Source organism: Dipodomys ordii, unplaced genomic scaffold, assembly GCF_000151885.1.
Source record: "Dipodomys ordii isolate 6190 unplaced genomic scaffold, Dord_2.0 Scaffold30, whole genome shotgun sequence".
In the NCBI taxonomy this organism is placed as follows: domain Eukaryota; kingdom Metazoa; phylum Chordata; class Mammalia; order Rodentia; family Heteromyidae; genus Dipodomys; species Dipodomys ordii.
Genome location: NW_012267246.1, coordinates 14,365,706 through 14,388,314, shown reverse-complemented (window position 1 = coordinate 14,388,314; position 22,609 = coordinate 14,365,706). Strand labels below are relative to the sequence as shown.

The 22,609-nt window shown below is 36.6% G+C and overlaps 1 protein-coding gene across 1 annotated transcript in view; it reads right to left on the bottom strand.

Annotated features, from left to right (window-relative positions):
* The window catches only part of Naaladl2 (N-acetylated alpha-linked acidic dipeptidase-like 2), a 902,864-nt gene that overhangs the window by 724,937 nt on the left and 155,318 nt on the right, over window positions 1-22,609 (bottom strand). The window lies entirely within an intron of this gene.

The window sequence follows — 22,609 nt, the reverse complement described above, 5'->3', positions numbered from 1 at the left end:
GGTATAATTTGTGGAGGGGAAGGGCAAAAACAAATCATTTAACTAGGGATACAGGTGGACCCATTGCAACAATGAGATGTACAAGTCGTTATGTCAAAAAACGAACTTTACAACTTTGTTGGGGGTGGGAGATCGGGTGGGGGGCGTATTGGAAGGGATGGGAAGGGGAAAGAAAGAGGAGGCAATAATGCTTGATAAGAAATGCACTCATCTGGCTGGGAAGGTGTCTCAGTGGTAGAGCGCTTGCCGTGCATGCATGAGGCCCTGGGTTCGATTCCTCAGCACCACATAAGCAAAAAAGAAAAAAGCCGGAAGTGGCGCTGTGGCTCAAGTGGTAGAGGGCTCGCCTTGAGCTGAAGAGCTGAGGGACAGCGCCCAGGCTCAGAATTCAGGCCCCATGACCAGTCCCCCCCCCTCCCAAAAGAGAAAAAGTAATGTACTCGTTGTCTTGCCCATGTAATTGTAACTCCTCAATAAATTAAGAAAGAAAAAAGAAAAGAAAAGAAAAGGGATATGGAAGCAATTTTTTTAAAAAAGGGTCTCATAGACTTTCCTACAGGCTGGTTTTGAATTGAACTGTTATCATCAGATATCAAACCCCTGAGTATCTAACATTATAGACATGAGCCTCCAGCACCTGGCTTACGTATTAACAGCACAACTACATTTATTGCAGCATTGTTTATCATAGCTAATATGTGGAACCAACACAGATGTCCCTCAGTAGATGAATGGATCAAGAAAATGTGGTACATATACACAATGGAATGCTTTGCTTCCATCAGAAAGAATGTTATCACCCCATTTGTATGGAACTGAAAAGATTTGGAAAAAATCGAATTAAGTGAAGTAAGCCAGACCCAAAGAAACATAGGCTCCATGGGTTCCCTCATGTATAATAATTAGTATATATCTAGGATAGTCCTAGCGGAGGGTCTCAATAGCTCAATAGCTATGTACATCTATATGGCCATATAAAATGATGCTAATTGAAATGAACTCCAAGATATGAAAACAAGAGGATTTTTTAATTTTTTAATTTTTTTTATTTTTTAATGTAGTATGTGAAGTTATTTCTTTTGTTCCTTCGTTTTTTTATTTTTTTATTTTTTCTCTTTGGTTTATTCCATGCTGTCACTGATTTTGATTTTGGTACCCTGTATCTCATCTGTGTTTATCTGATCTGGGAAAAGATAGGGGAATGGCAAGACAAAAGACAAATGGTGAACTAATGCAACAGCAATACTCACAGGACACTATGTTGGAAATTAACTTTACAACTTGGGGGGTGAGGAGAGTCGGCGGGGAACAAAAGTGGGAGAAAATGAGGGAGGGGATAACAAAGTTCGACAAGAAATGTACTCATTACCTTATTTATGTACTTGTAACCCCAACCCCTCTGTACATCACCCTTACAATAAAAATTAAAACAACAACAACAACAAAAACTAGTCACAAGCTAGGTGTGATGGTACAAGGCTGTATCCCAGCATTGAAGGAGGTTGGGCAGGAGGGTTGATGGGCTCTCTGTCAGCCTAGCCTATATACCAAATTCAATGTAGGAAAGCCTGTGAGGCGGAGAACCTGTTCCTAAACCAAACAATATTGCTGGCCACATAGACTTCATCTTGTTCTCCAGTGTGTTTTGCAGAACTTGAAAAATAACTTTTGGTAAATGCATTCACTAATGTGTAAGTAATCAAGCACTTGAGATGAGCCACTTATCTTGGCACAATTGGAAGAGCAGTGAAAGGAAGAGCAAATAAACACAGTCATTGAAATTATTTCTTGTAGGGAGAGACAAAACCAAACCAAAAGATAACTTCACTGCATGTAATATGAGTATAATCATATATGGAAGAAAATATCACAAACAGAACTAGAAAGTGTGGTTAGAAATCGGGGGTGGGGGGGAGGAAGGGAAGATCAAAAATATTCTAGCTGAGATTTCCTTTGGGTAGTAATCATTCCATTGCAATCATTGATGCATATAGAAAAATATCAGTTCGTGGAATAATGAATATTCAGTACTATGACAACTATTAGTTTCTATTCAATTCCCTTCTTGAATAACAATGAACATAAACCTTGAAATGTATTGTCAGGTCAAGCTAGCCACAAAAGATGTGTTTGACATAAAACTGTATGACTGACTCCAAATACATCCTTCACAATGTTTCAGAATAAAAATATAATTCATGCCTGAAACAAGGTAAAAAAAAAAAAACCACAACATGAATGCAGTTTCCCTTGGATTTGGAAGGCAATTGTGTTAGGACAATGAGCCTAGCAGGAGCCTCCAGTGTGGTGCTCCCGGTAACCCTGGAAACCTCTGTTCAGAGCTCCTGAATGGCTCTGTCTGTAGGAGGACCATCCACAGGGCTGGGGATGATGATGTATGAATACAGCTGCTCTGTATTCCACATCTGGTCTCAAAGTGAACCACCAACACTCTTTCAGTCCCACCTTTAGAATAAATAAAATTTAAGGCCTAAACACAACAAGGTAAACTTTGGTCCTGTTTAACCCTCTTAAATATAAAACATATGAATTTGATTCAGGTGCTGGGAAAATAAAATTAATTAATTGAAAAACAACAGGTCGAAGTCTGTGTGTGTGAGAATGTATCTTCACTAATAGGTGAAGATGAAGGCAATTGTGGTATTGAATTTATTAATTTGATCCCATAGCATTGTTATACAAATCACATGCTGTTTGTTAATGATTCACATCATTATAAGCCTAACTGCTCCAGTGACAGAGATCTTAGGGCTGTGGTTCAAAGCCAGCCTGGGCAGAAAATCCAAGAAATTCTTAACCAGCAATAAACTAAAAATGGAGGCATGGCTCAACTGGTAGAGTACTATCCATGAATGAAAATCCAACTGAGATCAGTAGGCCCTTAGTTTAAGCCCTAGGATTGACACAAAAAATAAAATAAACAAGCAAAAAAAAAAAGATTGAATTTCCACAAGCTTGTAATGAAAAGGACTTAAACATAGGTGCATAACATTTTCGGAAATCAATTCAAGAACAATATCAAAAATCTCAAAATAACTACCCTATGCAGCCTCTTTCTATAAACTAACCTAAATGATTAACAGGAAATGGAATGAAATTACATGAATGCAACTTTGTCATCACAATAATTTTGATGAGGTAGGGTGATAGTTTTCTTTTTTCCTGTAAACCTTGATTGATTTTCTGGACTGTCCAATTAACCTACACTCCATTTATTCTCAGTGGTAAGAAAAGCAATCAGGAGCCTTGCAGTGTGCATGTAATACTGTGATCTAGGGAACTGTACTTTTCAGGTGTGGATAGGTTGTGCCCTGTTGTAAGATGAAAAGCTAATTCATAACATGCAGCATCAAGAAAAGAAATAGGACTCAGTCTGGCCATTTTTATTATAACTATGCATAAATAATTGTGGACGTACTCAACTATGATACACAGTAATTTGCTATTTATAAAGATAACTATTGGAAGGAGGAGGGGGGAGGGATAGCAGGAGAAAAGGAGGGAGTTGGTAATAATGTTTGATAAAATTGTATTCATTTCCCTACTTATGTAACTATAACTTCTCTGTACATAACCTTTATCATAAAAAAGGAAAAAATCAACAGTATTTATGGAAAGTTTATACCATGCTTCAGTCTCATTTCAGCCCTTCTTTGCAAGTGTTCCCCCCCCATCTTCATTTTCATATGTAGAAACTAAGATATTGGCTTTTTCAGTGGCAGGATGAGGGTGTGAGTTCAGATTTTAGAAGCTGACTCCCACTATCTAAGCTCAGCACAATTCTCTCTTTGTGCTACTATTGTAGCCTTTTTGTGGCATTTGTTACTGGCAGCAGATGTAAATCCTCTAGGGGAAGCTATTTCAGCCCATTTTGATATGGTAGCTTTTGCACTTTGACCATATTTTCTGAACCATAAAATGTGCCCACAGAGTGTGACAAGTTCAAGTGTACTTACAGGGAGAAAGGAATCTATAGAGTGGAATTAGTCCTTCGAAACACAAAATGTATGGCTGCTATTTCCCATAGTTTCAAACCTAGCAGTTGAAATGGATAAACAAAACAAGTGAAACAAAACAAACAAACAAACCTCAAGAATTTGTTACTGAATACCAGGCTTAAGAAGTTACCTGGGGCTTGAAAAGTAATCCTTTCATCTCTTCATGTTTTGCATTGCTTAAAACTTTCCTACTCCTTTTCCCCATTGTTGGTTTCTGTATTTCTTTTTATATTCAACTACTTTAAAGATCTCTAGCCCTTCAAATAAATGTTCTTCATATTGTCTGTCTTAAGATTAGGCATAAGAAACATTTTAAGTATTTTCGAGTTTTATACTGAAGTGTTAAAATGTGTTTATCAACCTTGAATACATGTATTTTTGCTTTTGCTGAGGACTGACTACCAGGCAGGTGCTACAAACACTTGAGCCATGCTTCTGGACCCTTTTTTCCTTGTTATTTTTGAGGCGGGTCTCACTTTATGCCCATCTTCCTATTTGGGCTTCCCCTCATTTCAGAGGATAGTAGTTGTGCACCCCTATGCCCAGCTTTGGTTAAGAAGGAGTCACACAAACTTTTCTTCCACTTTGACCTTGAAATACTATTATATGTCTCCCAGGTAGCTAGCATGGATAGGCTTGAGCAGCTATGCATGTGTATGACAACCTTACCAACAACTGGAAAAGAAGCAGATGAAGATAATTTAGAAGTCTTTAGAAAATTAAAAAAAAATAAACAAGGTAAAGTTCCCAGACCCAAATGTTTGAAAAAACATGGTGACAAATTATGTCTTGTTTTTGAAAGACCTTAGCTCAGGTTGGCATGATGGCTCAGGACTTTAATCCTAGGTAACCAGGAGGACTCCAGTCCTGCAAAGAGTCAAGGAGACCTATCTCAACAAACGAGTTGGTTGCGATAGTTCACAAATTTTAAACCCAGTTATTGCAGTGGAATAGGTAGAAGGATTATGGCTTACGGATGACCCATGACAAAAAGCCAGATCCTGATAAAAAATAAGAACTAAGCAAAAAATACATACATAAAGGAGGGTGGAGCTGGGGCTTGGATCAAGGGGTAAAGCACCTGATTAGCAAGTCAAAGACCTGGAATTCAGACTCCAGTGTCACCAATAAAACAAAAAATAATCCTAAGTCAAAACTTAAAGAACCCTAAAATACCTTAGCACAATCTACAAAACTAAAGGTAGAGCTAAAAATAACATCGTTTACACTGACATGATTTTTTTGCATTAGTCTGAGAAATGGAGAAGCCATTTGTAGTTGATAGATATATATTGTATGTATGTATACATATGTATATGTATGTATATATATATATATATGTACATATAAAGTGCATTAAGTGATATAAGGACTTTGTAGCAAGGCTGAGTTACCAAGAGGATCCAACAAGGTCCTCAGCAAAGGCAGGTACAGATTTTTACTCCTGTCAGTTACCTACTGATGGAACATCTCCTACCTAGCACATCACCAATGCACCCTTCTCACCCAGGATCTAGAGCAGTGGTTCAACAAAATTTACCACCCACTGTACAATACTTATTATGGTATTAGTATTTGGACTACATGTCTTTATTTTCCAAATGAGAAGTAATATTCATCTTAGTGTCCACTGAGTTGAAATTAATGAATTCACGATGCTGTGTGTGTGTGTGTGTGTGTATGTGTGTGTGTGTGTGTGTGTGCGCGCGTGCTGGTATTTGGCCTTGAATTCAGGGCCTCAATGTCTCACTTAGACTTTTTGCTGGCTGGCATACTACAAATTGAGCTAAACTTTTTTCCTACACCTGTAGGAAAAAAACCATTTGTAGAAGTGAAGCTTCCATACTACAGCTGGAAGCTCCACTTCTGGATTTTTCCTTGGTTAATTGGAGCTAAGAGTCTCAAGGATCTTTCCTGCCCGTTCTGTCTTAAACCTCTACCCTCAGATCTCAGCCTCTTATGTAGCTGGTATTACAGGAGTGAGCCATACTGCTTTTTATTGTGTTTTTCTATCAAAAGCACAACAAAAGGGCGATTAACACTTATCACAAAAGTTTATATTTTTAAATGGTCTTAATGTTTGAACTCGTTTAGATTTTTTGTAGTATAGCATAATTTTTCTTTGAAATATAGTGATTCACTTTAAATACATTAGGCAAGCAGAAAGTGTTGCACTTTAATAATTATAATAGGATTATCAATTTTTAAAAGCTGGCCACTTTAATTCATCAATGAACTGGAGCAATGTGAGGAGATTAGGAAGGTTTATCAGTTCAAGACACTTTAAGACAAGTCCAGTGGTTATAAAATTAATTTTTAATGATTTCTGCACCATCTGGGACCATCTCATTATATGCAATAAAAGCTAAACTAATCGTAATTTAAAATTCTCCATTTCACTTAATCATTACAGAGGTCTAATAATTTTATGTTCATGTCCTAATAATAAAAATTTAGACATTTGCATAGAACTATATAAAATGTTTGAGATAATATTTTTAAAATCTTACCAGTTTAAGCTATTTTAAAAATAATGGGTTTTTTTTGGAAAAACCTCTCTCTCCCCAAATAATTAAAATATATGTAGCATATGGGGAATTTTGTTGCTATAAAGTTGCTGGCAATTTTCTAAATGGCTGATTTCTTTTGGTGAACACAGGCTTCCAGTGGTATTCTGACTGAGATCTACCAAGAGCTTAATTTTTCCAAAGATGTACATTTTCTGTCTCCTCTAGATGGTGATTCACTGTGCTAAAATGAACCTAAGCCAGTGTTTACAAACCAAGGAATATCAATTTCTAGGACTATTTTCTTTTTAAGCTTTCACTTGCAGTTCATTAGTCAACTAAAACTTGATGCTGAAATTTTTACTTCTTTACCACCTAGATTTGGTCACAAGAACTGGAATAAACTTTGAGCTTCCTTCTAGCCCCACAAAAACCCCAAGGGTCTCCAAAATATGTTTGGCAGAGATAAAACTGGTTGAAAAGATCACATTTCTTGCAGTTTTCACAAATCCCTTTCTTGTGAGCTATTTTATCATATCTTTCACCGAATTCTTGTAGTAGTTTGTTAATATATTCCTTATGGTTTTGAGTAAGTTGTGATATGTATTTGTATCTTGATAGTACACTTTTATTTCAATCACTGTTTACATATTTCAAATACATATTCACTCAAAACTTGGTAAAAAAAAAAAAAAAGCACATTTTCCATTGCATGAATCAGGAGTGGGAAGATTATAAGGTAAGGAAAATGCTGGCAAGTTTGTAAACAGGTTTCTCTTTCTCTACCCAAAACAGAAATCAACAATATTTTTTTAGAAAACTGAAGATTCAAATTTAATCATTACTGGGGTAATCTAAGTGTAAAAATCAAACAGAAAAATGCCTGAAGGGTCTTGACATTCACACAGATTTACAAGAACCTAGCCAAGTTCATTTCATTGCTTTGATTCTTGGTAAAATGACAACCTAAGTCTCTAGAAAGCTGTTGGCTTGATTTGGGCAAAGACTGAGCTGCCCACAGGTATATTCTCATGATAGTTTTCATATGCTCTTAGAATATTTCAGTGGGGTAGTGATTAGCCTGACTGTAATCTTTTCTTTTTTCTTTTTTTTTTCTTTCTTTTGGGTCCGGTTGTGGGCCTGAACTTTGGGCCTGGGCGCTGTCCCTCAGCTCTTCAGCTCAAGGCTAGCGCTCTACCACTTGATCCCCAGTGCCACTTCCGGCTTTTTTATTTCTGCTTATGTGGTGCTGAGGAATCGAACCCAGGGCCTCTGACATGCAAGGCAAGCGCTCTACCACTGAGCCACCTTCCCAGCCCCCTGACTGTAATCTTTGCCATGGGCAAGCATTAAGAAGAAACTAAAGTGTAGCTTCCTATTAGAGTAAACTTGAAGGTTAAAGACTCTGTTTGTTGTTGTTGTTTTGGTCAGTCGTGGTGCCTAAACTCTGGGCCTGGGCACTGTCCCTCAGCTCTTCAACTCAAGGCTGGTGTTCTACTGCTTGAGCCACAGAGCCACTTACAGCTTTTTTCTGCTTATATGGTGCTGAGGAATCGAACCCAGGGCCTCATGCATGCATGACAAGCACTCTACCACTGAGCCACATCCCAAGCCCCTAAAGAGTCTGTTTTTTAATACAACTTTTTAATGTTCTCTAGGAAAGTTGTCCAAACCATCCAAGAAACAATTTCCTTCACGAAAAACATAATTGTGTTAAAAACAAAACAAGTCGTATCAACTACGAGTGTTTCTCCCTTTTTTCCAGTTACATGGGCTTTGGCTCTTCCTGCTGCTTTACAAATGTACTGAACAAATATTTTATTCCAGAAACAACAGAAGTTGCTCAACTTGGTACTCAGAAAATTCAAGCATGTGGCTTAGCTGGGATAGTTAACTACATAACATATCGATAGAAATTTGGTAGCACAAGAGAGGCCAAATCATTCAGAATCACTACCTAACCCAGGCTTGGAGAGTCAGGAATGCTTCCTCCTGGACAGATAATCCAACTGCCTCTCTATTACTAGTGGCTGTGATGATCATTTTCCTTTGTTGAAAATATAACTCTGTGTATTTCCCCTGAAACTTATTTATATCTTTGCCTCAACCCCTCCTCCACAGAGCTAGCTCTAAGGGGGGGGGGGGGGAGCCTGGCTAGCCTGTTCCAGTGATTGTAGGATCCAACATATTCTGCTTGTTCTCAGGAGTGCAAACAATGAGGCACTCAAGGGGCTGTGATTAATTGCACAGTGCAATTGGCTTCCCTGAGTTCCCATCTCTTTGGCTTCACTTGGGGCTGGAGCTTGATGGTATTGAGACAGGGTTCTGAAGGTGTTTCTATTTCTCAGATGCTCAATTTCATGGGAACTTACATAAGTACATTCAGAATCAGCTTTCAATTCATACTACATTATTGATAAAAGTGGGAGGTTTTTTTTTCCAGGTTCAGTGAATGTGCTGTGTGACACAGGCAGTTCTTGAGTGTTGTTTTGAAGAACAAAGCCACTTGTGACTCTCTATTTTTTTGTCTTCATGACCTTTGACAAGGATTGCAGCCAGCTGTAGCAGAAGAGCTTACCATATGTTCAAAGCTGCATTCTGACACCTACTACTACATTCTTCCTTTAAAACATTAGCATGTATCTAACATGATTGGAATTGAGTTATGAGGATGGTCTGGTACATATAATAATAATAATAATAATAATAATAATAATAACAATGATAATAAGTCATTTGAAATGATATTAGCACAGATTTTGTTCTGGCCTTTTGAAATGTTTACACAAGATTGGTGAAGCTGATCACAAATATCTATTAAGAAAATCCTCCTGCAATGTCTACACAGAAAAGCCAGGTAGGTAATATTAGATTTATCACAAGGTTACTGTAAAACTAGGCTATACTAAAATGGGTATTATATGAATCTTCAATGATTTGCAAGGCTTCACTAAGGGAATTTTGGTAACAACAAAAGCACCTACTATAAATGAGTCCATCTACCCAGTGGTTAATTGAATCAGAAAAGCTCTTGGGAGCAATGCCCCAGTTAGTATGCAAACCTTGCTTTGACATCAAAGGCAGCTGAACTGAACTTCCAAGGCTCCTAACAGCCTTTGGAGTGTCTCTACTCTACGTGTTAGAATATTGACAATTTATTCTCATTTCTTACTCTGATATGCATGAGAGGATTTATGATCTGTATTAACATATATAAGTATTAAATAGAAATATTTTAAGTCATTAAGTGATTAGCTGCAGTGCTTTCAAACAACTATATATGGCATGTGATACATGAGATATGTGATATATGTGGTATGTGATTTACAATCACTATATATATATTACACAGCACAATACCATATATCATTGTATATTATTATTCTATATTATGACATATATTACAATTTAATTATATTCTTAAGTTACAAAAAGTTTCCTTCTACATAAAGCTCAGCTAATTTGGTTGAAGCTTTACAAGGACAGCAACACTTAGAAGGGCCTTCTATGCAGAGATTTCTTTGACCTTTTTCAAGCCTGATTCATACCTAGAGAAGGTGATTTGTGGGAGCTATATCAGAATTATGGCGTCTCTGATGCCTCTGACTTAGATTTGGCCAAAGGAGGAAGCTATAGGAGAGCATTGAAGGCAACTTTCTCCCTGTTGGATCATGGCAGGTTGGTTTTGTCCCTTGACTGAATGTCACAGCAGACTCTCCAGAATTGTTTGCTATAGAATTCTGCCCCTTCAGACTACTGATTCCACCTCCCTTCCCCTTGAGGCATAGGGCAGCCAAGGCTCCTGGGTTGCTCTCCTAGAAGTATGTTCCCTCAGTTTCTCTACATCTTTACCCTTTCTCCATTGTGATCCCTTCTCTTGTTGATACAATTAAAATATGCTATTTATTTTTAATTGCATCAGTCAGACCTTAGATGCTAACAAAATAAATGTATCTAATATCATCATTGGGTTTCTTAGTGTGTTTAATAAGAAATATTTTTTAAACAATGTCCTTTTTTTCTTTTCACTTTTACAATCTATTTCTTTCGTGGTAAATTTCAACCCCACCAACAAAATTGTCTTCATAGCACAACTCCACATCTTGATTTATTGTTAATTTCGGACCGTAGAGGAAGTGCATGTACAGATTCAGAAAACATCCAACTAAAGGGATGTGGGATGAATTATGGGGAAAGCCTAGTTCCTGGATGTCCAGGATTTCTGAACTTTATACTGTTTTACCATCCAAAGAAAGTAAGTATGTGTATAATATGCATATATACATATATATATATATATATAATCAGCAAAGATTTAAGATTATAAGACCATTGGATCAATCATTAGTTTCAAACTGTTTAAGCTGGGCACTTGGTAGCTCATGCCTATAATACTAGCTACACAGGAGGCTGACATTTGAGGACTGCTGTTCAAAGCATAAATATACATATGTATGTGGCTGGTGCAAAACCGTGAGGAAAAGTTGATAGTATTTAAAATACATCTCTAGATTTAAGTACATCTATATAAATGAAGAGAATTTGTCAAATCATTAATATCAGGCAGAGGATATCAATGAAATATTTGGTCTCCATTTTCCTAGAGACCCACATTTCAATAATATTGTTCTATCCCAGAGAATAAAAATGCATTTATAGTTCGGTGATAGTAGTAATTCAGAACCAGTGCTTTGGGAGATATAGCTGGGCATTTCAGATGTCATTCACAGTTGAGGAAGAAAAAGGTCCCTCTACCACATGGATAGATAAATTTCTTGGCCTCCATAAAGGATGGAGGTTCCTGTGGTAACAATCATTGTTATAAGTTAAGTGGTGTCACAAATCCAAGTTCAAATTTATCTTCCCAGCATCTAGCTAAGAACTAGCTGAGCCAACAATCTCCCAAAGTAAGATTATCATACAGTGAAAAACATCAGGGCCTTGACCCTGAGTTTCTTTTGCTATTAATAATCCTGACAGGATGGCAAAAGTACATTTTTTAGTCAAAACAAATTTCCGTAGTTTTCCTCCAAGATGGAGTTGCCGTCTCAGTTAACCCACCCCCATAAGCCAGCTACAGTAAAAGCAAAGTAAAATGTGCAACATCTATTCTATCTTCATTCACAATTATTCAACATCATCTCTCCTATCATTCTAAGAACATCCAGTTCTTTTAATGTTAAATAAAAGAAAATAAAGGCTTCTTTATGCATAAACTTACCAAGAAAGTTCTGGGCCTCCCTCACACCTGTGCTCCAGCTCTCATACCAGATGATAAATGAGAGCAACTTGTGGTTAAATTCCATCTGTCTGAATTCATCTAGAGACTTCTATATTTACCCGAATGCATCTCTCCATCTCCCTTAATGTAAAGCTTTTATTAGAATGAATTAGGAATAGCCAAAACATGAAACAATTACAGGGCCACTAATTCAGAAGTACTAAAGTATAAAATTGTGTGGTTTGAAAATATTTTTACACAATTGGGCAAGCCAAATGGAATTACTGGTTTTATTCCTTCTCTTTGGAGAAGGTACAAAAGACAAGATAAATTTATTAACATTCCCGAGGCAGCTGAGAAAGAGTCTGGAGTTCATCTATCTCTTAATTCAAATGTGCCACTGCTGGTATCTTTCTTTTCTCTCACATTCTCTCTTCCCTATATGGAACAGTGTAAAATGCTTTTCCCTTTTCCCACTGTAGCCCAATGTGTATTAGTTGTGAATGTGTATTAGTTGTGAATAAACACATACAATCAGAAAACATATGGCGCATATAGGAGTACTGGAATATGGAATTTCTCTCTTAAAATCCAATTTAAATTTATTTCCTTGTACTTTATTTTCACTAATAAAGCCAACTGATGCACTCCTGCTCTGAAAACTCTTTCCCTACTGTTTAAAGTTTTCATTGATTTATGAAAAGACCATTAGCTCTTTCATCCACACATGCAGTAATTCCAATTCATTGAAGCTTTCCCTTGGTAATATTTTCTGGCATTTTAATGAGCGTATTTTCCCTGTCTTGATTTTTTCTTAAATGCCTCATATTCCAAAACTGACAAAAGGGAAGAGAAATGAATGACAACTGCTCTAATAGGTATAAAAATTCAGAAATACTGCTCCTTCTTAAGCAATTTCTTTATAAAATCACTCAATGTAAGGTCTACCATAGATCACATAGTTTACAGTCTACTGAAAAATGCTCTAGCTAATGTGATATTTAGTATAGTGTAACTATTGCAATACAAGTTCTGTCATTTTGAACCCATCATTTGGAGTTATATTTGTTTAAGTTTCTCCAGTCTTATCAATTGTATAAATTGAATAATATTTATTATTAAATATATAAGCATATCAGTACCATTGAAACAAAATTTAAGAACTATTTAGAGTAAACATAGTACTTAGAAAATCCTTAAAACATTGTTCATATGTCAAGTCTAGCCTTCACCATTAGTGAACAACTTGACAGATGGTTGATTGTAAACATTTTTAAAATAAAAATCATAACAATTTTGGTAGAATTAGATGAAGTTCTATTGACACAAAATGTTCTTCCTTTTCCCTCAGAGATATCTTTATAACTGAAATATTCAGAAAGAAGGAGAGTCTAATACACTGAATCCTAAGTAGAATTTCCTTATAGCCAATGATACTTTACCTCTCTCTTTATCTGTGAATGTGGTACTGAGGAATCAAACCCAGGTCTTCATTCATGCTAGGCAAGCGCTCTACCACTAAGCCACCTTCCTAGCCAATATTCTACCTCTCTCTGAGTGTTGAGAAATACACATGGGATCCTTCACATTTTTATACATCTAAAATCTACCTACCTTAAAGGCTAATGTGACATGTTCAATCCCCAAGAACAAAAACAAGTAGTTAAATGAAGAGAACAGAATATTTTGTTTCATCTGAAAACCTCAGAGACTGGGATAATTTCATAGTAAACTTTCAGGAAAAAAGTCAAAAAGTTCATACAGAAATAGCTCACAAAGATCTGAAAATCTTTGTCTTCACTAACTATATTGGTACTTATTTAAAGATTAGCACAAATAATTACTTCATCCCAAAATATCTATTTAAAGCAATGCCCTCAACAACTCAGCATTCACTCCAAGGTTCATGAAGATTCCTCATGGTTTTTAGTAATGCCTGGTAGGTAGATGTCAAAACAAAACTAAGTCTTGTAATGTATCCACTTCTGTTTCTTTAGCCTAAATCATTAATAGCTTCGGAAAACATCCCAGGTCCAAATTTTAAGGATACTCCTGAAAGTGATAGATTAGTAGAAATAAGTGGAATAGTTTAATAATCTAGAAGAATATACTTCAGATCTTACCCAATAGAAACTCTTTCCTCTGAAAACCATCAGTATCAACTTTATATTTGTGTCCCTGCCTATAACAAGGAGTATCTTCGGGGACTTCTTTCTACTTCCCATCTCCAGATGTGTTTTTGATATCTCCAACTCTGTCATTTCTCATCAGTTCATAACATACAGTGACCTCTGGAATTGCATACCTGTTTAGCGGGTTAGATCAGTTCTCTCAGTTATGTGGCTCATAGATATAGCTACACTTACTTAGCATTATTGAGAATATATTTTGTTTCCTTGATTGATGGACAAATGCTTCCATCCCTACAGTGAGGATTTGCTCGATGCCTACTCTGATTCATATTTATATGCATAGCCATTAGCAGAAGGCATAAAGGTGAATGATCAACAAATATCTGACAAATTAAACAACTGAATGGATGAATAACTAATCTAGTCAATAAGTTGGAAAATGACTCTTTCCAACAGTTCTCTCTCTCTCTCTCTTTCTCTCTCTCTCTCTCTCTCTCAATTTGGGCAACACCAAATTATATTTTGCATAATAAGCATTTTCCCATTTTTTACAGGCTAGTTATGGTGAAAAATGTTTAGTCAGTATCAGTCAAACCATTTTCTTGAGAGGCATTTTAATTACAATTGAGTTTCCCAAATTGGCATTGAAAAAGAGATCACTGTTCTACTTAAATTGAGTTTGTCTAGAACACTAACACATTCAGCGATCTATCATTAGATAATTTAATGAACCAGATGCATTTAACTATGGAACTTATAGTACTTCCAGTTTGTAATCTAGATAGTACTTTACAAATACCTTCAACTAGTTTTGTCAAGAAAGTTGGCCTAAATGCCAGACCTGATGGCCCAGTGGTTAGGAGATTGTCAAACAACACAGTAGTGACAGCTGGGAATTCAGTCGGGAGTAACATAGTGTCTCAATTAAGCATGGAAAGTCCCCTTTAAGGTAACTTGAATGTTAGCAGCCCACAATCTGGATTCCCTTTCTTATATTGAATGCAAGCAGGAATCTTAGTGACCTTGACATCTGAATGCATAGAGTCATGGATGTGTTACATAGCCACCCAAGGCTCTCATTGCCTGAATCCAGCCTACAGCCTAATTAAACAGCAAGAGTTCCTGGAGGGGAATGTTAATGAGTCTACTTGGCAGCCAACAGTCTGTTCCCCAGATGGTGCAGGGGTTATAAATTGTCAATAGGGTAAGTGTGGTGGAGAAAGTCAAGAAAAAATAGACTCCTATATCATGGAAATATAACCCTCATCCTAAAAGAGAACTATAGGCCCATCTCTTTAATGAACACTGATGCAAAGCTTCTCAGTAAAGTTCTGGCCAACCAACTACAACATCTAATGAAAAAATTCATACAGGATTCATTCCAGGGATGCAAAGCTGGTTCAATGTACACAATAACTTATTTGCAATAACTAGTATATTTCTAGGATAATCTTACCAGACAAGCAGAAAAGGTCAAAAGCTATATACATATGACCACATAAGATGATGCTAAACGAAATGAACCCCAAGATAGAGACACAAGAGGTTTTTTTTTTCTTTTTTGCTGTTGTTTCAATGTACTATGTGATTTTCTTTTTTTTCTTTTGTATGTTCTTCGCGCATAGTATAACCTCTGTTTTCACTGTATTTGATGCTGGTGACCTGCATCTTGTATATACATATTTTCTAATTTGAGGAGGGGAAGGGAAATAACAAAATGCTCAAACAAGGACACAGGTGGACCTATTGTAACAATGAGAGGTACAAGACACTATGTTGAAAATGAACTTTACAACTTGGTTGGGTGGGGAGAGGAGTTGGGGAAGTAGGGAGGGAAGGGATGAAAGGGTAAAAACAAAGGAGGGGGTAAAAATGAGTACATTTCCTTATTTATGCAACTGTAACCCTTCTGTACAGTATCTTTACAATAAAAAAATAATAGTGTAATTCAACACATCAATAGGAACAGGGACAAGAACCACATGATCATCTCAATAGATGAAGAAAAGGCATTTGACAAGATCCTGCACCCATTTATTATGAAAGCTCTGGAGAAACTAGGAATCCATGGACTGTTCCTCAATATAATAAAGGTTATATATGACAAACCTACAGTCAGCGTTATGCTTAGTGGTGAAAAGTTAAAACCATTTCCTCTAAAATCAGGAACAAGACAAGGATATCCACTCCTCTTCAATATTGTACTGGAAGTCCTAGCCAGAGAAATAAAGAAAAAACAAACATAAAAGAGATTCAAATAGGGAAAGATCAAGTAAAACTCTCCCTCTTTGCAGATGACATGATTTTGTATTTAAAGAACCCCATGGACTCCTCTTCCAAGTTACCTGAGCTGATCCAAAACTTTGGCAAAATAGCAGGATATAATAAAATTAACCCACAAGAATCAGTAGGTTTTCTGTATGGCAACAATAAGAAGAGCGAGGCTGAAATTTAAAAAAAAAAAAAAGCACCTCCCTATGTAATAGCCTCTAAAAAAGTTAAATACCTAGGAAGAAACTTGAAAAACTTAAAAAAGGAAACTAAAGCAGATTTAAGGAAGTAGAAAAACCTCCCATGTTTGTGATCATTCGGGTAAATGCCCAAAAGTGGGATTGCAGGGTCATAGGGGAGCTCTATGTGGAGTCTTTTGAGGAACCTCCATCCTGCTTTCCAAAGTGGTTGAACAAGTTTACATTCCCACCAACAATACAGTAGGGTTCCCTTTTGGCCATCCCCTCCAGCATCTGTTGTTATTAGAGTTCTTGATTACAGCCATTCTAACTGGGGTGAGGTGGTATCTCAATGTTGTTTTGATTTGCATTTTTTTTATGGCTAGGGAGGTTGGGCATTTCTTCATGTGTCTATTGGCCATCCTTCTTTCCTCTTCAGAGAAGTTTCTCTTTAAGTCTTTAGCCCACTTATTTATTGGGCAGTTGTTTCTTTGAAGATTTGTTGTTGGGGAATTTAATTTTCTGAGTTCCAATTATATTTTAGATATGAGACCCTTGTTGGTTGTATGCCTCGTGAAATCTTCTCCCAGTCCATGGGCTTTCTATTGATCTTGCTAGCTATGTCCTTTGCCGTGCAGAAGCTCTGCAATTTCATGCAATCCCATTTGTCCAACCTTTCTTTGATTTGTTGTGGTTCTGAGTCTCTTTAAAAAAAAATTCAGCCTGTGCAAAGGAGACCTAGGGTTTCTCCTATTTCCTTCCTGTAATGTTTTTTAGTGTCTGCTTTGACTCTGAGGTCTTTGATCCATTTGGAGTTGATTCTGGTGCAAGGGGATACATAAGGATCTAGCATTAGTTTTCTACAATTGATTAACCAATTTTGCCAGCACCTTTCTTCCATTCTAATTTTTTAGCTCCCTTATCAAAGATTAGATGGCCATAGGTCAGTGGGTTCATTTCTGGGTTTTCAATTTTATTCCATTGGTCCTGAGGTCTGTTCTTATGCCAGTACCAAGCCGTTTTGATTACTATGGCTTTGTAGTAGAGTTTGAAATTTAGTATTGATATTCCTCCAGCACTGTTCTTTCTGTTAAGGATAATTTTTGATATACTAAAGCTACCAGCATAAGTATGTTTATTGCAGCATTATTTACCATAGTTAAGATATGGAACCAACCCAGATGCCCCTCAGTAGATGAATGGATCAAGAAAATGTGGTATATATACACAATGGAATTGTATGCCTCCATCAGAAAGAATGACATTGCCCCACTTGTTAAGAGATGGAAAGACTTGGGAAAAATTCTATTAAGTAAAGTAAGCCAGGCCCAAAGAAACATAGGTCCCATTGTTTCCCTTATTTGCAATAACTAGTATATGTCTGACACAAACAGAAATGGTCAGATAAGTTGATGTTAAGCAGAGTGAACCCCAAGTTAAAGACACAAATGATTTTTCTTTCTTGCTATTGTGTCTACCATATTTATAAGATATTTCTTTGTTGCTTTGTATGTCCCTTCCCCACAGTATAACCCCTGTTTTTACTGTATTTGATGTTGTTATCCTTTGTGGAGGGGAAGGGAAAAAACAAATTGTTTAAACAGGGATACAGGTGGACCCATTGTACCAATGAGATGTATAAGACATTATGTCGAAAATGAGCTTTACAACTTTATCACGGGAGGAGGGGGAATGAGAGGGGAGATGGGAAGGGATGGGAAGGGGAAACAAAGGAGGAGGCAACAATGCTTGATAAGATATGCACTCATTACCTTGCCCATGTAATTGTAACCTCTCTGTACTGTATTTTCACAATAAAAAACAAAAAACAAAAAACACCTCCTATGCTCCTGGATTGGGAGAATTAACATCATGAAAATGGCAATACTGCACAAAGATCATGGAACTATCCAAGATACTCTTTCCATGAAGATATCTAAACATATTGATGGACCTTGTGTAGAAAAGTAGTAGCATTTTCTGCGTATTTTGTGTTGTAAGAATACATATAGAAATGCTTTGCCTTCTCATATGGACCTGTGTGAACTGAATCCATCATAGTTATTCCCTTCATTTTTCTCAGCTTGCTAATAACTAAAATAAAATAAATAAAATGGCAACATGATCTTTCTACCACGTTTGTAGTTAGTATTTATTATTTTATGCTTATTTCCCCTGATAGATGGAAGCTAAAATATGAGAGCTCTCACCTAAATAAGCTGTGTCTCTAGTGGATGTTTTGCAGAGATGTGTTTGTGCATGTGCCAATCCTGAGGCTTAATCTCAGGATCTGAACTCAGAGAAGTCTGCTTTTCTGCTCAAGGCTAGCACTCTACTATTTGGCCCATACCACCACTTCCAGACTTTTGGTGGCTAATTGGAGATAAAAGTCCCTTGGACTTTCCTATCTGGTCTTGCTTCAAACCATAATTCTTATTTCTCAGTCTCCTGAGAAGCTAGGATTGTAGGTGTGAGCCACTGGCACCTGGCTGCACTGAAGATTTTTTTGAAAAAAAAATGTAGTGTCTACCCAATTAGGGTGTTTTTCAGTGAGTAATACCTTAATGTGAAAAAAAAATTCTCATGATATTTAAGTCATGTCCTCCACATTCGGAAGTAGCAAATACCAATGCATTACCTACTATTAGAAAGAAAAATATATAGTCTACGTCTGGTAAGCGTCATGCTTAAATGTCTGCTGGTACTTAATTAAGCTTTGAAGTCAAATGGATATCTAAAAACTACATGTCTAAATCTTCTCCATGAGTATTCTTAGCTTCTAAATACAAGAGGACAAAGGATACTACTCCTGTGATTAAGTGACACAAACTAAGCCCCACTCAGTGGAGTGAAAAACTCTTTTGCACTTGAAGAAGCAAATCACCAAGACACTGGCTGGGAATGTGCATGGGACAGCTAATTGGAGGTAGCCTCTCAGAGCAGAAATCTTGATTGTAGACCTGACTTCTACTCAGCTACACTCTATAGCACCATGACCTCCGGAGAGAATTGCCAGCTAGCTGAATCTAACTGAAATCTTGTGAAACTCAAGAGAGCGTATGCTAATAGCTATATCTAGATTTCCTTTTTTAATTTAATTTTATGGTCAAGGTGATAGACGGTGTAGTTACAGATATGTAAGGTAATGAGTACATTTCTTGTTGAACTTTGTTACCACCTTCCTTGTTTGTCTCCCACTTTCCTTCCCCCAACTCCTCCCACCCCAAGTTGTAAGGTTCATATCCAACATATTTATACCTAGACTTCTACATCTCACAGAACTTGAGATACAAAACTTTGCATTGTTGGACTAGAGGCTTAGCTCAAGTTATGAAACATCATTCATGAACAAAAAAAGTCTACAGACTGAGGCTCTGAATTCAAGCACCAGTATGTTGTACATGTACACACACACACACACACACACACACACACACACACACTACACAAAAGCACAAAGACATGTGTATTGCTGTATTTTTATTTGTTGCTATTGTTGCTGTTGTTAGTCGTGGGGCTTGAACTCATGGCCTGGGTGCTGTTCATAAGCTTTTTGCTCAAGGCTAGAATTCTATCACTTTGACCCACAGTGCCATTTCTGATTTTCTGGTGGTTAATTGGAGACAAGAGTCTCAGGGACCTTCCTGCTGTGGCTGGCTTTAAACTCAATTCTCAGATCAGCCTTTTGAGCTGGGTTTATAGGTGTAAGCCACTGGATCCTAGCTCATATTTACTGTTCTAAGCCTCTGTCACGTAGTAATTTTATCTATAAATAGAAATTAACACAGTTTTAAAGATTCTCCCAAATAATTGCCTATACTTATGAACGGAAAAAACATTCAAACCTTAGGGTTGTTTGTCTTTGAGTATTATTTTGAAGAATTAACCATCTTCAGTTTGTTAGGCCATTTCTTTTCATTTTATTTTGTTTTAGGGGATATAAGGCTCATATTTTGGGCCAGACTCTACAGTTGTACCCCACCATCAGTCCTGTTATTCTACTTCTTTCTACAGAAGAAAAAAAGAAAATTGTAGACTGGTTTTAGGAAGTTTATTTTTTGTGTAAAAGTGATGTACAGAAGGGTTACAGTCAGGTCATGAGTATTTCTTTTTGAACAGTGTAGGAATTATTTTTTATGGATTGAACCAATATCTATTTTCCTCAGAAAAGCTAGCCTTATGTATACACAGTAAGTATATTTTTTCCATTCTAATATGTGGTTTGCTCTTAAGTCTCACTGAAATTAATAAAAAGTTCTTACATATATTCTTGCCATATTTACTGTCAACACAGCTCATGTTCTCATGGTTTATATGTAAAGATATACTAACTCTCTTGTGCAGTCAGAATTAAAGACAACACTTTTCCATTAGACAAATCTATAATAAAAATGCAATAGCAATATTAACTCCTCTCAACTGGCTTAATAGTATATCTATAATGTCATTGTGTTAAATATACTCTATACACAATATTTAACTGTGGTCCATATTATGAATTGGCTTGATCAGAATCACTTAGAAACAATCCTCTCTTGTGTCTTCCTCTTCCATTGAGTCCAAAAGGCTAAATATTTAATTTTATAGATTCCTGTAGCTAGAAGATATTATATGATGTAATTCTCACTAATGAGGCACAGAGAGACCTCAGCAAGGGATGAATCTTCTTTATCCATAAAACACAAAAGCCTCACCAAGAGAAAAATCTGTCCCTTTACTTCTTCCTATCTGGTATTCAGGTAGTTTAAGCACCTATTTTGTAACAATACCACAATAACCAGAAAGAAAGAAAGAAAGAGAGAGAGAAAGAGAGAAAGAGAGAGAAAGAGAAAGAGAGAAAGAGAGAGAGAAAGAGAAAGAAAGAAAGAAAGAAAAAAGAAAGAAAGAAAGAAAGGAAGGAAGGAAGGAAGGAAGGAAGAAAGAGGGGAAGGAAGGAAGGAAGGAAGGAAGGAAGGAAGAAAGGAAGAAAGGAAGGAAGGGAAGAAGGAAGGAAGGAAGGAAGGAAGAAAGAGGGGGAGGGAGGGAGAGAGGGAGGGAGGGAGAAAGGAAGGAAGGAAGGAGGGAAAAGGAAAGGAAAATGAGGGAGGGAGGGAGGCAAGGAAGGAGGAGAAGGGGAGGGAAGGATACAGGATGGAAGGAAAGAAGGAGGGAACAAAGGAAGGAAACTTTCTGATGACAGATTGGCCAGCTGGACTACCTGCATTCTCAACTTCTTAAATTCTGTTTATATCAGAAAAGTCAATTTCTATTTTTAATATGCTGCAACAAGGTTTATATGAGCTGAAATTAAATGCATACTTATGTTACCTCTCTTTCTTGCCTGGGAAACCAAAATATTTGTCTTAAAACACATGTTTAGTCTAACCTTTCCTCACTCAGCTTCTTTTCCACCAGAAATTTCAGCATTTCACTTAATACAGCCCATCCCATACTTAATAGGAATTCTCTGTTTCAAATATATTACAAAGAGCACATCTGTGTTACTGTTGTGAGGGTTGATGAAGAAAAGAATACATTGGCATTGAAGAGTATCTACATATTAAAACAGAGAAAAAAATGACCGAAAACATATTTCAAGATACTCAAGTGAAACACTCAATTCTGATCATAAAAGTTAATTCTATAAATAAACCAAATGACACATAAATGTTTCCCGAGAAATACTACTTGCACTCTAACCAGGACACTCATTTCCTTTCCTCTTTCCACTAAATTGTCTACTTTCACTCTGCCATAAAAATGGTTTTAGAAGAAGTTAAATCTTTACTTTCAATGATGGCTTTGAATGAACAAATGATTTAAAGTTACCACAGCAAGCAGGCTGAAATAAATATTGTCTCACCACTGGGAGAAAAATATAAAAGTAGAGAGAGCTTTGGTGGGCATTTTCAACTATTTTTGAAAATGCTTTTGAAAAAAGAAAGCAACTTTTGCTTTCTTCTACATTGCCATTTTCTCCCTTTCTTTCCTTTCCACAAAAGGTATAAACTTGCCAATTTGATATTAATTCTAGGAGACATTTTCCTGGCAGATAATCCCTAGTTTGAACAAAAATCCTTTACCTGACATTTAATGCCATTTTAAAGGGGGAAAAAAAACCCACAACACAATGTATAGCCGAAGTGAAATAAAGAATGTAGCCTTCAATTACTTTTTTATTTCCAACCTATCAAAAAGCTACAGAAATTAAAGTACAAATCCTACTATCAAAGACATAGTAAAAGGTTGGAAGAATATTCTAAAGGTCACATTATCTTAATGAAGTGCCACTTCTTGACAA